We start from the raw sequence: 15,940 nt of genomic DNA, 5'->3' as shown, positions 1-15,940 counted from the left end.
GCACTTGTCCACATGGCATAGGCATGCCCGCAATGCTTTTAGTTGATCTGTGTCCATGTGGGATTCACTGTACGACTAATGTGACGGAGGGGAGGGAGGGGGAAAGAGAGAAATAGAGGGAGGTAAGAAAGAGAGGAAAAGAAAGGGGAAAGGAGAGGGGAGGGAGAAAGGAAGGGAAGGGAAGGAGAAGGGGTAGGGAAGAGAGAGAGAGAGAGAGAGAGAGAGAGAGAGAGAGAGAGAGAGAGAGGGTGAGGAATGGAGAAAGGAGGGGAGGGAGGAAGGGGAGGGGAGAGGAGGGGAATGGGGATTGGAAGGGCAAGGCAGGGGATGCAAGGGATAAGGGGAGGGGAGGGGAGGGGGAAGGGGAGGGGAGTGGTGAGGAAGGGAAGGAGTGCGGAGGAGGAATCCCTAATGCATGCTCTTGGAAGGGGAGGGGTGAGGTGAGGAAAGGAAGGAGAGGAGAAGGGGTTAACAAATACATGCTCTGGTGGCCGCAGCCGCCAAGCCCCTACGCAAAAAAAAAAAAAAAAAAGGCATAGGGGCTTGGTGACTGCAGCTATGGCTACCCAATTGGTGTTTTGGATTCAAAGGGAGAGGGGCAAAGGAAAGAGAGAGGGGAGGGAGAACAGAGATGGAGTGGGGAGGGAAGGGAAAGATAAGAGAGGGAGAGGGGATAGGAAGAAGAGGGAGAGGGGAGGGAGAAAAAAGAGGGAGAGGGGAAGAAGAGAGAGAGGGGAGGGAGAAGATAGAGGGAGAGGGGAGTGGAAGGGAAGAGAGCAAGAAGAGAGAGGTAGAGGGGAGAGAAAGAAGAAAGAAGAGAGGAAGGAGAGGGGACGGGAGGGGAGAAGGGAGAGGGATAGGAAGAAGAGGGGAGAGAAAGGGGAAAGCGAAGGGAGGGGAATGTGAGAGGCTATATATAAGCCATGGAACCCTAAATTTTTTGAAATTCCCTCTCTTTTTCCTCTCTCCCTCTCCCACTCCCTCTCCCCCCTTAGAATTCGAATGTCTCACTCTCTCTCCTCTCCATTCTCTCTCTTCTCTCTCCTAGAATTCAAACTTTCCCACTCCTTTCTCCTCTCCCTGTTTGAATTCAAAATTTTGAGGGTTTCATGCTTTATATATCACCATTCGCCTCCCATCTCCCTCCCCTCTCACATTCCCCTTCCCTCACCCTCCCTTCACTTTCCCTTCCTCTCCCCTCTCTTTCTCTCCTCCCCTCTCTCTCTCTCCCCCTTTCATCCCCTCTTCTCCCTCTCTTCCTCTTCTTCCTCTCCCCTCTTCCTCTCTCATCTCCCTCTCGTCCCTTCGGCTCGCCTTTCCCTCTCTTTTCTCCCTCCGCTCTCCCTCTTCTTCCTCTCCCCTCTCCTTCTCTTCTCTTCCCCTCCCTGCTCCCTCTCTCTTCCCTTCACCCCTCCCCATTCCAATCCAAAACACCAATTGGGCAGCCACGGCTGCCAAGCCCCTCCACAAAAAAAAAAGAGTGAAGGGGCTTGGTGGCAGCTGCCACTAGAGCATGCTTGGCGGCCGTGTCCCCCTCCTCTCTCCTTCCCTTCCTCATTCCTCCCCTCCCCTTCCCCTTTCCCTCCTCTCCATTTTAAATTTCCTTCTATTGTCTCTTTAGGCGCTCTACAGGGGCCGCAGCCACCAGATCATGCATTAGGGAGGCCCCCTCCCCACTCTTTCTTCCCTTCCTCACCCCTCCCTGCCCCCCCCCCCTGCCCTTCCTTCTTCCCTCCCTCCCCCTCCCTCTCTCCCCTCCCTTCCCTTCCCCTTTCCCTCCCCCTCCCCCTCCCCATCCCCCTTCCCCTCCCCTTCCCTTCCTCACCCCTCTCCCTCTCCTCCCCTCCCCCTCCCCATTCCCCTCCCCTCCCCTCCCCTCCCTCCCTCCCCCTCCTCTCCCCTTCCCCCTTCCCCTTTCCTCACCCCTTTCCCTTTCCTCCCTTCCTCACCCCTCTCCCTTTCCCTCCCCTCCCCATTCCCATTCCCCTTCCTTACCCTGCCCTTCCCTTCCCCTTCCCCTCACCTCCCCTCCCCTTCCCCTTCCTTCCCCCCCCCTCCCCCCCCCCCTCTCTCTCTCTCTCTCTCTCTCTCTCTCTCTCCTCTTCCCTTCCCTTTCTCGTTCCCTTCCTTCCCTTCCCCCTCTCCTTCCCTTCCCACTTCCTTTTCCTCTCTTTCTTACCTCCCTCCCTTTCTCTAGCTCTTTCCCCCTCCCTCCCCTCCATCAACAGTCATCATAGCATGAATCCGACACCGATATGGATCAACTAAAAGCCCTACGGTCATGCCCATGCCACATGCCACATGGACAAGTGCAGTGCACTAGTCCCACCATATGCATCAATGGCCTTCCATCAATGAACCAAGGACATTTACATTCCATGCATGCATGTGTAGCATCGTGTGTGACTCCATATCTACCAGATTTTAGAGTTTTCAAACTCTCAAAAGGTGTTTATTAATACCATTATGATATCTTGAAGATTTTAGAAGACTCTTGTGGTAAATTAATGTCATGCATGGGCTATACATATATGCATGCATGCATGCATACATACATACATACATACATGCATGCATGCATGCATACAGATAATTTTTTCATACATTTAAATTACTGTTATTAAATTTTTAAATGTAATTAAACTATCTTTTTTAATTAAATTATTAATTTAAATTGTTATTAAGTGCAACATTATAGAGAGATATTCTTAAATTTATTATGTGGAAATGACAGTCCCAAAAAGTAAACTTTTGATTCTCGAACAACATTTTCATAAAGTAAAGTTTCCATTTGGGAAGGAGTTTTAGGATTAGTCTAAATGTAGACATATGAGTCCAAAATTGATGAAATAAGTGTTCAATATAAGCATCATTATCTTTGCCATAGATGCTCTAGCAAGGAGGTAGATGGGAAAGGAGTCCTTGTCATTCTAGTTGTACCTTAAATGCTTTCATAGGGGTTCTCTATTTGTTCCACAATTTTTTCATAGATGCCTTCACAAGATGCTTCATGGAAAAGAGCATCCTTGATCTTGCATCATTAATAGTATTGGTAGCAACGATATGAGCATCATTGAAATACTTTTCTGGGGGGGGTACTTTCCTTGAAAAAATAAATGTTTTCACATGGGTTCTCTATTTGTCTTCACTTTTTCTCTAGACATGTTGGCAAGGTGGTTCATGGAAAAGGGGTCCCAAGCCCCACAGCTACACCTTGAAGAAATAAATGTTTCACATGGATTTCCTAATTGTCCATAATTTTTTTGTAGATACGTTGCCAAGGTGGTTCATGGAAAAGGAGTTATTGGCCTTGTAGCTACACCATGAAGCATCAAAATACATTTTTGGGGAACATTAATTATTTTTAAATGGGTTTTGTAACTTTCCACATTTTTCCCATAGATGCCTTGGCAAGGTGGTTCATGGAACGAGGTCCTTGCCCTCACAACTACCTTGAAGAACAATAGGGCCTTGTCTATGCATATGTTATAGGGTGAAAGCATGCTATAGTGTCTAAAAAAGTACTCTTTTGGCAAAGTTTCTAGCATAGATATAGTACTAAATTGTGTACTAAAAGGCGCTAACATTTGGATTAGATTTCCACATATCAAGGAGTCCACGATCTGCAATCTGCAATCCACTCTCAATCGAGGATGATTTCCTCGCACATCGAGGAATCCATGATCTGCAATCTACTCTCAATTGACTCTCTTCTCTCTCTGGAATCACTCGCACATGTTTGAAACCATTGACAGTCGACTCTCTTCTCTCTTGTGGAGTCCTGTCTTTGTCCCTACAATTATCTCCACTCATCTTCACTAGAGGTCCATTGCTTTCTCTCTCCTAGAGATCCATTGCTCTCCCTCTCCCTGATCTCTCCATTCTCTGTGCAAAAAACTGGCTCTCCCCTTCTCTCTCATTGAAGCCCTCGCACTTTGGACCTTATGTTCTCTCTGGTGCAAAAACCAGTTATGTTTGAGTGATTCTACAGCTCTCTCTCTCTCTCTCTCTCTCTCTCTCTCTCTCTCTCTCTCTCTCTCTCAAGATGACTTTCTCATACAGTAAGATTGAGCATGCATGTTTTGACGTATTGTCTTCTTGTGTCATTCATTAATTTATGATTTACCATTGAAATATGGTTGTGCGTAGGATGGAGAACTCCGCACTAGAAGTGCCACACCATGAAGGGAACTTGCTCAATGCACTACCATAGCATTGCTCCAAAAGGAACATGAGACACTTGACATTGACAGTTGTGCGACATTTCAAGCATACCGCAAAGAACTTAGACTTGAGAACGAAGGCTAACATTTTGTCTAAGGTTATAAAACATCCAGATATGCAAGAGGTTGTCGATAAGAAACATTTTCAAAGCGAGTCCATATCAATGGCAATAGTGGATAATCTAAAGACATCATTGAGTCTTGTGAAAAGAGTAGAAAGTACTGATAAGTGAGCTACGAAGAGAGTAGCTCTCCACATGATTGCTAACACTTCAGCATTTATAAAATATAGTGATAGCAAAGTAGCTAAAGCCCTTGGAATTCAAGCATGGAATCTGAAGAAACATCGCGTAGACATAAAACAAGATTCCTTCAAATGGACAGATGGAGGTTGAAGCGAAGGCAGGATTCCCTAAGTTGTGAGGTTGTTCAATGTGTTATCCAGTTCTGGAAAGACAACACTAGAGTTTCCCCAAACAAGAAGGATGTTTGCAGGCATAGGCTTGGTCCAAAAAAGATGCAATACATCCCACCCATTTCTTGGAGCTCATAGGGGTGGATCTTCCTTCTTTCAATGAAGCCCAAGTTACACACTATTATTTGGTACTCTTTACAACTATTTAGTATTGTTAGGGATAATATTAGTATTGTTCAGATGTTAAAGCTAACATTTAACACTGTAACAGACTCTATATGAAGCAAATTTAGCACTAAATCATAGAATCATAGTACTAATTACTACGTCGGGGACTTAATATGTTTATAGTATAGACCATATCTTAGAAATGATGAGTCCTAGGAATAAAGATAGGACAAAATAGTATTGTTTGAGCTTTCAAGTCAATTATTATGACTAAATAGAATACTCGTTATGACTAAATAGTACTATTTAGTGTTAATTAGTAGTGTGTGATGTTTGAAATTGTTTGTATTAGAGAAGGACTTCGAGCATAATCATTCTCTCCTTGCACTAACCCTACTACTAGTTCTATTTAGTAATATCTAGTACTATCCCTTGCACTAACCCTGCTACTAGTACTATTTAGATATTCTTCTCTTGCTTGCCTTAACTCTTCTATTACTACTATTAGTTCTATTTAGTATTATTTTGTAGTATTTTAGCACTATTTAGTACTATGTAGCACTTAGTAACATTTAGCACTGAGTGAGTACTATTTATTGAGTACTATCTAGGACTCAATAATTCTTAGCGCTTAGAATATTAGCAGTTAGTAAGTACTTTTTAATACTATCTAGCACTTAGTAATATTAGCACTTACTATTCAACACTAGTAGTACTATATAGCACCTAGTAATATTACACTTACCATCTAGCACTTGCTATTTAGTACAAATAGTAATACATATCAAGCATTTACTATTTAGTAATATTAGCACTTGCTATCTAACACTTCCTATTTAGTACCATCTAGCACTTACTGTTTAGTACTATCCAGCACTAGTAATATTAGCACTTACTAATATTACCACTTAATATTTAGTACTAGTAGTACTATCTAGCACTTAGTAATATTAGCACTTACTAATAGTACTAAACTAGTAGTTAGTAATATTCGCACTTAGTACTGTCTAGCATTTAGTAAAATATTTAGCACTTAGTACTATGTAAACATATTTAGTACTATCTAGCATTTACTATTTAGTACTATCTAAAATTTACAACAATACTTAGCACCTAGTACTATTTAGCATTTAGTACTATCTAGCACTTACTGATATTTGGCACTACTAGTAGCAGTTAAGACTTAGTAATTGACTGATAGAACTTAGAAAAATAATGATGGCACTCTAAGTTTTAAATAACTTATAGTTTTTTTGTTTGTTGTCTAGGTTTAAATAATACTGATTGTTGATTATTGATTTTGCAGGCAAAATTCTTTCTTAATTTCAAGGAGGAGCATCCTTCTATAGATATTAGTTTCTGTTCTTTTCAGAATTTGAATCCCTATTTCATTAAAAATTTGAAGAAAAGGAATACTTGTTGTTGTATTTACCATACAAGAATAGACTTGTTCCAACTAGCAGTGAATTCCATGAGGCAGAATAACACATTGTTGCATGGAGATATGTGTGGTTGCTTATGCAAGGTTTGTAGGCCCCAAGGGGAGGACACGTGTGTTACCCACACCAACAGTTGTTCTTCTATGTCTAAAATGTGGCGTTCGACAATATCTCGAAAGGAAGAGGATGCTGAATGGCACAAGCTTGAATGCTTATTGCACAAATGTGACAAGTGCCCACAACCATTGTTTTGACCATGTGAGTTGGATGATACAAATGGTGCATTGATAAGATGGAATACGTATGAATATGTCACCGAGGATACGAGAAAAGGTGATGCAAAGGAAAAGAACAAAATTCTTATACAAGGAAACTCCTCCATCCATCATCATCCCTCAATACTTGCAACACGTAAATGTGTTTATAACTCACAACTTCCGTAGTTACTGGCAACACTCTCAATCCAAACAGTGCACCACAAATTTTCCTAATGATGTGATGCTTTCAGTTGTTGAATTTGCAGAGAACTATACATTCAAAGTGTAGAATGAGGTTCAATCAATGCATTGGCATAATGACCAAGTGACCATCTTGGTTCATATTTGCTATTGGAAGGAGACGAGCGAGATAAAAAAGCAATCCATCTTTTACATTTCAGATGAGAAAGAACATGACACACTATTTGTGCAGCATTGCTTTATGCTCCACCATCAATGGTTGGTGTCTAAAGGCTTGAAGTTTAAAAGACACTGGGTTTGGTCAGATGGGGCAGCATCTCAGTTCAAGGCCGCTTGCCCATTTTACTTTGTTGCAAGGTAAGACATTAGACACTGCCCCCTTATTTTCTACATCACCTTGAAAATGTTGCATATTTTAAAATGCAATATATCTGTTGTTTGTTATGCTGGGTATTGCTCTTTGACTGGGATTCAGATGATGTGGAACTTTTTCGGAAGCGATCATGGCAAGGGAGAACATGATGGGGCTGGTGCAGTCATAAAGCGTGCACTAACTAGTGACCAATTGGATGTAAATGGTGCAAAGCTACAAAATGCACACGATGTTGTGGAATGGTTGGCATGGAAGATGGGAGATGATTCTAAACAAAGGCTCTTTGTAGAAGTAAAGGTTGGTGATGTTGACAAGTCTAAAGCATGGAACTGCCATACCATCAAAGGAAGTCATTCAACACACTACATATTGGGTTTTAGTAACAAAGATCCCACACAAGCCTTGTTTAGACATTTGTCATGCTTTTGTTCATTCTGCATGTATGAAACATGGGATAAGTGCACCAATTTATCTCATGCAAGTCCATGAACCTTGAACATGCTGGAGCCCATCAATGGACAAACTGCATTAGACATGGAGAAGGAATCTGTAACATATGTGATGGATAGAGACCAGCTAATTGACATGCTTCAGATGGGTGACCATTTTGTAGTAGTCCCCTACAAATGAAGATACTGAGGATTATTATGTGGTGCTGTGCTCAAAATAAAAAACAATCCTCGTAGAGCAAGAGACGGATGGCTGGGGTAATGTCTTCAACATGGGGGATCAAGTGGTTTCAGGAATCTTTTATGCAAAAATCTCAAAATGCAAAAACAATTATGCATTACTAAAAGATGCACCTCCTGCTATAGTACATGCTGATGCAGTGTTGGCAATAAAGTTCCAAATGTTGCAAGCAAAGCACAAGGTTAAAGGCCAGAGAACAGTGTATCGTGTACCCCAGGAGCTGCACGAATGAATCTTGGCAAACATTTCTCTATAAGAACTGTTGCTCAGCATGTATTTTTGCAATTCCTCTTACATATTTTTGTGCACGTTTTGTAATTTTAGCTGTCCCTTTGGGGGCTACTTTTTGTAATACAAAGGCATCTTGTCTTCATAAAAAATTTTTGAAAAGTTAAGTGTGTTTTTTGTCAGTACATTGATTAAATGGGAGTGTTTTCATGCCAAGTGAATATGGGACAAATGTTTAAAATCAAGTGTTTAAATGGGACAAATGAATATGCATCTACTAGTAAAGAAAAGGAATCCAAAAATTGTGCAAGTGTAGTGATAGTGGAGCTAGCAAACGAATCTTTTCACAACATGACTTATTTGTTTCGCTCAGGGATGCTCCGCAGTGAGGAACTTTAACAGTTTTTAGTACTATTAGTTTTAATTGTGTACTATTATATTATTACTATTTAGGTACTGCTGTCATATCATACCATTAGCCCTATTTTTTAGTGATTGTCTACTATTATATTATTACTATTTAGGTACTGCTGTCATATCATACTATTAGCCCTATTTTTTAGTGATTGTCTACTATTATAGTAATTTTTGTAGTTCATATTAAGTTTGTTCTACTGTCATATCATACTACTTATTACTATTTGGTTAGTACTATTTAGTACTATGTACTACTATCTTAAGTAACTCATCTGCTGTTACTTGAGAGAGAGAGAGAAGAGAGAGAGAGAGAGAGAGAGAGAGAGAGAGAGAACCATTGTACTACTGTCATATCATACTACTTAGTACTAATTGGTTGGTACTATGTGATACTATGTAGTGCTATCTTAAGTAGCACATCTGCTGTCAATTGAGAGAGAAAGAGAGAGAGAGAGAGAGAGAGAGAGAGAGAGAGAGAGAGAGAGAGGACCATTGTATCACTGTCATATCATATTTTGGTAATGTTGTTCCTCTTTTTAATATATTGCACTTATAATTCAGAATGAGCCATACAAAATCATAAGGCACCATATAAAATCATAATGAGACATATAGAATCAGTCATATGAAATTACGGAGCCCAAACGGCTTGGATACAATAGCTTTACGCTGCACTCCACACACCCCAATATACAACCCGGTTAGGCTTGGATACATATAGCAGCTCTATAGCGTTGCACTCCACACACCCCAATATACTATGTTCTAGGAAGGAGCCACCCTAGAACGTAGGAGTTTTTGGCCCTTCTTCCTTAGCATCCTCGTTAGTAGCCGACCCAAGGGACTATCGTCTCGGACATCCAAAGTTGCTATTTCTTCTGGGATGTACCCTACATCTGGAAGGTCTATGAAGATGTTATCAACCATTTTTGCAATTCCATCCTGTAGTTCTAGAGAAGAAGAGTGTACAGCTCTATTACACATTGATGGATCTATAATGCCAATAAAAAACAACCAACTATATGACCACCATAATAGACATGACACATGATTCCTTAGCTTAGACCTGACTAACAGTTAGTATTATTTTATCCAGAACCAAAATTGGTACTATATGGTTGAGCAAAAAATACCATAAAAGATAACATATAAAAAAGGACCATATATTTTATTGCATCGACATTGGCTATTTATGCACTGGTTAAAACAATGGCTCACCTAATACTTTTATCAGCAAACACCAGTACCATTTAACAGCACCAATACCATGTAATAACACCAGTACATTTATCACCTCACCATTAATTTTATCAGCAAAGTAACCAGCAAAGTCTGTTTCACAAAGTAACTAGTACAAGTCTCTATTTAGAAAGTAACAACATCTGTATTCATCAATGTACAAGTCCTTTACAATCTGGCCTTCAAGGCCTAGTGTATGGTGGGTATCGGTTTACACAAGGATTATGCCTACTACTAAGAATCTGTTGGCACATCTCATGTGGAAGGTCTGCTATTCTTTGTTGGATGATAAACCAATTCGTGGGCTTTGGATCTTCAGTTAACAGTGAAATGATAGCATCAACACATCCCATGTCAGCATAATCTACAGAGAAGACTTCAACGAATAATTTGGTTGGATGCTCACCACGGGCAGTTGCAATGCACTCAATCACATGGCCCTTTCATAAGGGTATCTCATTATAAAGGCAGGAACACTTTCTCTGGCATTTTCTAAATCCAATAAGTATGGGAGAAACTGATTTGATAGCTCATCATCATTAGGATCTCCGTCATAGTCGAAAGGAGTTATGTAGGATCTAGGTGGATTTAATGCTACTTTCAAAGGAGTGTCGTCAACCAGAAGTGTGTTCATGGGATCATAGTCAATGTCATGCACAACACATGACGATGTGCGAGGCATAGAATACCTCGATCGAGGTATATGACCTGCGTGAGGCATACAATACCTCGATCGAGGTATATGACCGAGGGGTATGTGCTATGACCGAGGGATACCTCGATCGAGGTTTATACATGCATAATGCATTGAATACCTTGATCGAGGTATATCGTCTAATCGAGGTATATGATCTGGGCATAGCATACCTCGATCGAGGTATTTGAAGGTACAAAACTTAGCCAATTAGTTTCAATCTTAGCACCAAAACTTAGCCAATTAGTTTCAATCTTAGCACCTCTCCACCAATAATAATGAAGAGCAATCTAAGAGCAATCTAGTGGATGAGTTGAGGCTCTCTATAAGACACCACGTTTTGGTTCATTTCACCCATTCTTAGCCATTCTTGCCTCGTCATCACTTTGTCACACCTTCCATCCTACTTTCATTGAGAATGGGTTCTCAAAGCCATAGAGCTAGTAGACGTGAAAGATGTAGGAACCCCCCCCCAAATCTCATTGACGAGGAGCGCAAGCGGAAGGCTCGTGAGTGCAAGAGAGCCTCTAGAGCTCGAGCTCGCGCTGCCACCACTGATCCACCTCCAGCTCTACCTCTACATCCCACCTCCACCCCCACCTCCACACCCACCCCCACCTCCATTGTCCCCCCATCCTCATCCGCTCCCCTACCTCTAGCCTCTGCCCTTCCCCTAGCCACCTACATTTTGGCCTCCACCTCTACCTCTTCCCCCTCCACCCTCCCCCCTCCCCCTCCCCCTCCCCCCGCTCCGCTTGGCGCCTCCCTTCCCCCATCCACCCTACCATCTCCCATTGATCCCCTTGCCCCACCTTGCAGCAGCAGTGTTGCTTCACGACGTGACTTGCTGAAGTCCACTATCCATCGTCGTACTCGCAAGATTGTGCAGTCTTTTTTTTGTGACCTCACGCCAACTTCGCAGTCTTCTCTTCTCACGTCCCTGATTGATCACCTTGACATGGTAGAGTGTAGGAGGCTTGCTGGTCTTGGTGCACGTAGAGATAGGGTTGTATCTAGCGAGGTCCTTAGCAGTGTTCGATGTTCCTATGCTTCTATTAAGCATAGGAACTCCAGTGATGCCTTGGCAGCACGTCGTGCTATTGTGGCTGCCATTAGTAGACCTCATATGATAGGCCATGTGTGTACCGCTTCACGCCTTCTTCAGATTGCACTGTACACATTGCGAGCAGGCATCATTAGGAGGCAGAGTCTAGAGGATAGTGAGACTGATGCTCTTTGGGCTTCGAGTGGTCGTGCACCTCGCAGTGATCGATTGTTGGATGATTCCACTAGGTCCTTCATACAACAATTTTGGGAGGAGTATTGCAGAGCATCCCCGGTGTTCAAGAAGGCATTGCGGAAGAGGGTGTCATGCGGTGTGTACATTGAGCATGGTGCATGTATTTTGGAGTGTACCCAGACTGAGTTGTACACTCAGTTTGTAGAGGCGCACCCGGAGTTCAAGATTGGGCAGAGGTCATTTGAGCGATGCAGGCCATGGTTTGTGCGATGCTCTTAGGAGCGTGACACATGCTGTTGTCACTACCATGTGGATTTTGGATTGATGTATGACGTATTCCGTTCCCTTGATGGTCATAGGGGAGTGGTTCCTACTAGCCCTCGCGACTTCATTCATTCCATATTGTGTACACGAGATGGTGATGCTCTATTCCACTCCCTTGATTGTGTGGAAGGCACGTGTACTTTGTGTGGTGACTTTGCTTGAGTGCCACGAGTTGCACTAGATACTTGTGATGTGCAGATGGTTCGTTGGCAGCAGTATGAGTACTGTACCTTGACATTAGATGGTGGTGCACAGTCGAGGAGGTTGCAGCTTGTGGGGAAGGAGACACCACGTGTTGTATTCATTGACAATTTTCGAGGGAAGCTATACCGCTACATATGCCACTCGCACACTGCGAAATGGGAGGATCGTCAGTTCCGTGCATGTTTGAGGACATTTTCTACAGGGGTGGTTGTCTCAGTGGTGGACTTTGCGGAGAATTACACCTTTGCACCACAGCATGAGATCCAATCAAATTATTATTTCTCCGAACAGGTGACGTGTGATTGAGTATTGATTTTTTCCTCGCCTCATTATATTGAATTATTTCAATAGTCATATTTTTTTTCAATGCCATATTGCAGGTTGCTATATTTGTGCACATTAGCTATCGTCATGCACAGGCTCATGTGGATGGCATTGATAGCACCATGGACTCACGCGTCATTGTGCGAGAGTATCACTTCTACATTAGTGATGATCGATCGCATGATGCCCATTTTGTGCAGCATTGCTTCACTTTTCATGATAGTTTCTTGAGGGATCATGGTGTCACATGGCAGCGGCACTGGATCTGGTCAGACGGCTGCAGTGGTCAGTTCAAATCCGCTAGACAGTTTTATTGGTTCTGCAGATGGCACCGTGAGACAGGCATTTCGATCACATGGAGCTACTTCGAGACAGGGCACGGTAAGGGAGAGCACGATGGTGCAGGTGCTTGCGTGAAGCGTGCTTTGCGTCGATACCAGTTGCGTCACAGTGCCGATCGCTTCAAGGATGCACATGATGTGGTGCGGTGGTGCAGCCAACCCTTATCCACTAGTGCTATCTCCTTGTTTCAGTCGCATGACGATAGGGTGGTGAGCCGGTATTTTTGGTGCGTGGACATTGGGAGTCTTGATCGGTCTAGGCCTTTTGATTGTCGTTCTGTGCCTGGCACTCTTGATTTCCATTCCATCAGGAGCATAGGTGAGTCTCACCCCATGATCTTTTCTCGACGGTTTGCATGTTTTTGCTTTGCATGCGACCACACCATGAGATGATGACCACAAGTGCTAGCAAGTAGCTTTACCATGCTACAAATAATTCACGATTGCCATGAAATTTTATTGTCTAATAGGATAGGATATTTTTGATGGTGTGAGAATTATTTTTGGGCATGTTAATACTCCTACTTATCCCTAAATCCTATCTATACCTCAACCCATACACTAGTGTAGCCCTTTATATTCCATGTGAAGTGATTTTTGGAGTTCCTTTTAGCTTCTGATACTTGCTAGGTTTGGCGTTTTGAGTAGCTTTGCACCTTGGATTCTTATTTTGAGCTCCTCCTAGCTTTTAATAGTTGCTAGGTTTGGTGTTTTGAGTAGCGTAATGCACCTTGTATTCTTATTTCCAAATTAAGCCTGGCTTCAGGGTGGTAGCAAGCTAAGGGTGTCCACTTCCGGACCACTTTCGGGTGAGTGTGACACCTGCTCGAGTGAAAATACAAAGGTTTTGCTTCGGTCTGCAATACCTCGATCGAGGTATTAGTTCCAATGACAATCACACACGAGGACAACCAAGCCAAGCTAATACCTCGATCGAGGTGCTGGGCTTTTTTCACCGGACCGAGCCTATACCTCGATCGAGGTTTGCTGGCAAGCCACCTATACATGCCACATCTACCTCGTTCGAGGTATCGTGGCAATCCAGCTACACCTCGATCGAGGTAATGTGGCATGTCCAGCTATACCTCGATCGAGGTATGTGCCATCCGACAGGGTAGTTGACATACCTCGATCGAGGTATGCTGGACCGATGACTTGGCCGCATGTCGAATACGTCAATCGAGACATGTGGCATCCGACTGCTACCGACATACCTCGATCGAGGTATCGTGGCATGTCGATACCTCGATCGAGGTAGATGTACCGAGATGTATGGGCATGTCACAATACCTCGATCGAGGCATTGGGGAGGGTGCTCCATGATACCATGGGCTGATCCATGGGTACGGCGAGTGCTTTCTCCCTTCCAGCCTTGGGAGGAGGTACATGATGATCAGGATGCGGGATTCAGTTCCTCTAGAGATTATGACTAGCTTACAGATATTTTGCATATTGGTGATATCTTCACGGTTATTGCTTCGGAGGGCAATGAGAAGGGTGTGGATTATTACTTGTTGCGATGCTCTATGCTGAAGAGTGTGCTAAATGAGGATACAGTGGATGGGCATGGGATGCACTTCAATGCTCATAGCATGATCATAGGTGGCCACTATTTTCAGCAGATACAGAGGCGTGGTCGCTATATTGAGTTCCAGGAGTACATGGCGGCGGATCAGGAGGCATACATGTATTCTCATCTTGTTGTTGGGATCAAGATTACTTTGAGTTGTGTTCGCACTCGCAAGGCAACGCCCACTCCACGATGGCGCCTTGCAGTGGCGGATCACGAGAGCATACTTGCAACTATTGGCACGAGAGTTGATCCTGAGGAGTAGCACATTACATATCATATTTTTTGGGATCATCAGTTGATCAGATTGATTTTTATTGGGTATCACTAGTTGATTACACTTTTTTGTATTCGATATGTATAGGCTCACTGTGTGACCATACCATTGTAATTTTCATGGACTCATATTTTGTATTTCACTATGATGGTTGTATACACGTTCATACACATCATTGTATTAGATTCTATTTTATACATGATGTCCAATGTCTTCTCAATGGGATTTGTTGTGTTTGTAAAACAAAAAATTGTTTATTAGTAGTAATGTTGTAATTTGTTTTGTGCTTTAGGACATTTTAAAAACGTGACTAAGAAAATTCGCGCACGTACTAACGAAATACGCATGTGGACTTACTTGTTGGGGATGAAACTTCGCACAACTCTTAGGCCACCCTAGACATACATCCACGCGAGATTTGGTCTGAACTGATTTGGTATGCGCCACGTGGAAGGTACAATGCGTACATTTTTATAATCCCTACTAGCACGACTGCAGTAAAGCTATGGTGCACGTACTAACGAAATACGCGTGTGGACTTATCTATTGGGAATGAAACTTCGCACGACTCTTAGGCCACCCTAGACATACATCCACGCAAGATTTGGTCTCCAACTGATTTGGTATGCGCCATGTGGAAGGTATAATGCGTACATTTTTACAATCCCTACTAGCACGACTACGTGTGAAAAATGGCGCACGTACTAACGAAATATGCATGTGGACTTATCTGTTGGAGATTAAACTTTGCACGGCTCTTAGGCTACCGTAGACGTACATCCACGCAATATTTGGTGCCCAACTGATTTGGTATGCGCCACGTGGAAGGACAAATGCGTACATTTTTACAATCCCTACTAGCACGACTACGTATGAAAAATGGCGCACGTACTAATGAAATACGCACGTGGACTTATCTGTTGGGGATGAAACTTCACACAGCTCTTAGGCTCCCTAGACGTACATCCACACAAGATTTGGTCTCCAACTGATTTGGTTTGCGCCACGTGGAAGGTATAATGCGTACATTTTTACAATCCCTACTAGCACGACTACGTGTGAAAAATGGCGCACGTACTAACGAAATATGCATGTGGACTTATCTGTTGGAGATTAAACTTTGCACGGCTCTTAGGCTACCGTAGACATACATCCACGCAAGATTTGGTGCCCAACTGATTTGGTATGCACCACGTGGAAGGACAAATGCGTACATTTTTACAATCCCTACTAGCACAACTACGTATGAAAAATGGTGCACGTACTAATGAAATACGCACGTGGACTTATCTGTTGGGAATGAAACTTCACATGGC

Source organism: Dipteris shenzhenensis, chromosome 28 (genome assembly GCF_047967505.1).
Source record: "Dipteris shenzhenensis isolate YYH24624 ecotype China chromosome 28, Dip_SZ_1.0, whole genome shotgun sequence".
Lineage (NCBI taxonomy): Eukaryota > Viridiplantae > Streptophyta > Polypodiopsida > Gleicheniales > Dipteridaceae > Dipteris > Dipteris shenzhenensis.
Note: the sequence above shows the minus strand (reverse complement) of the source record.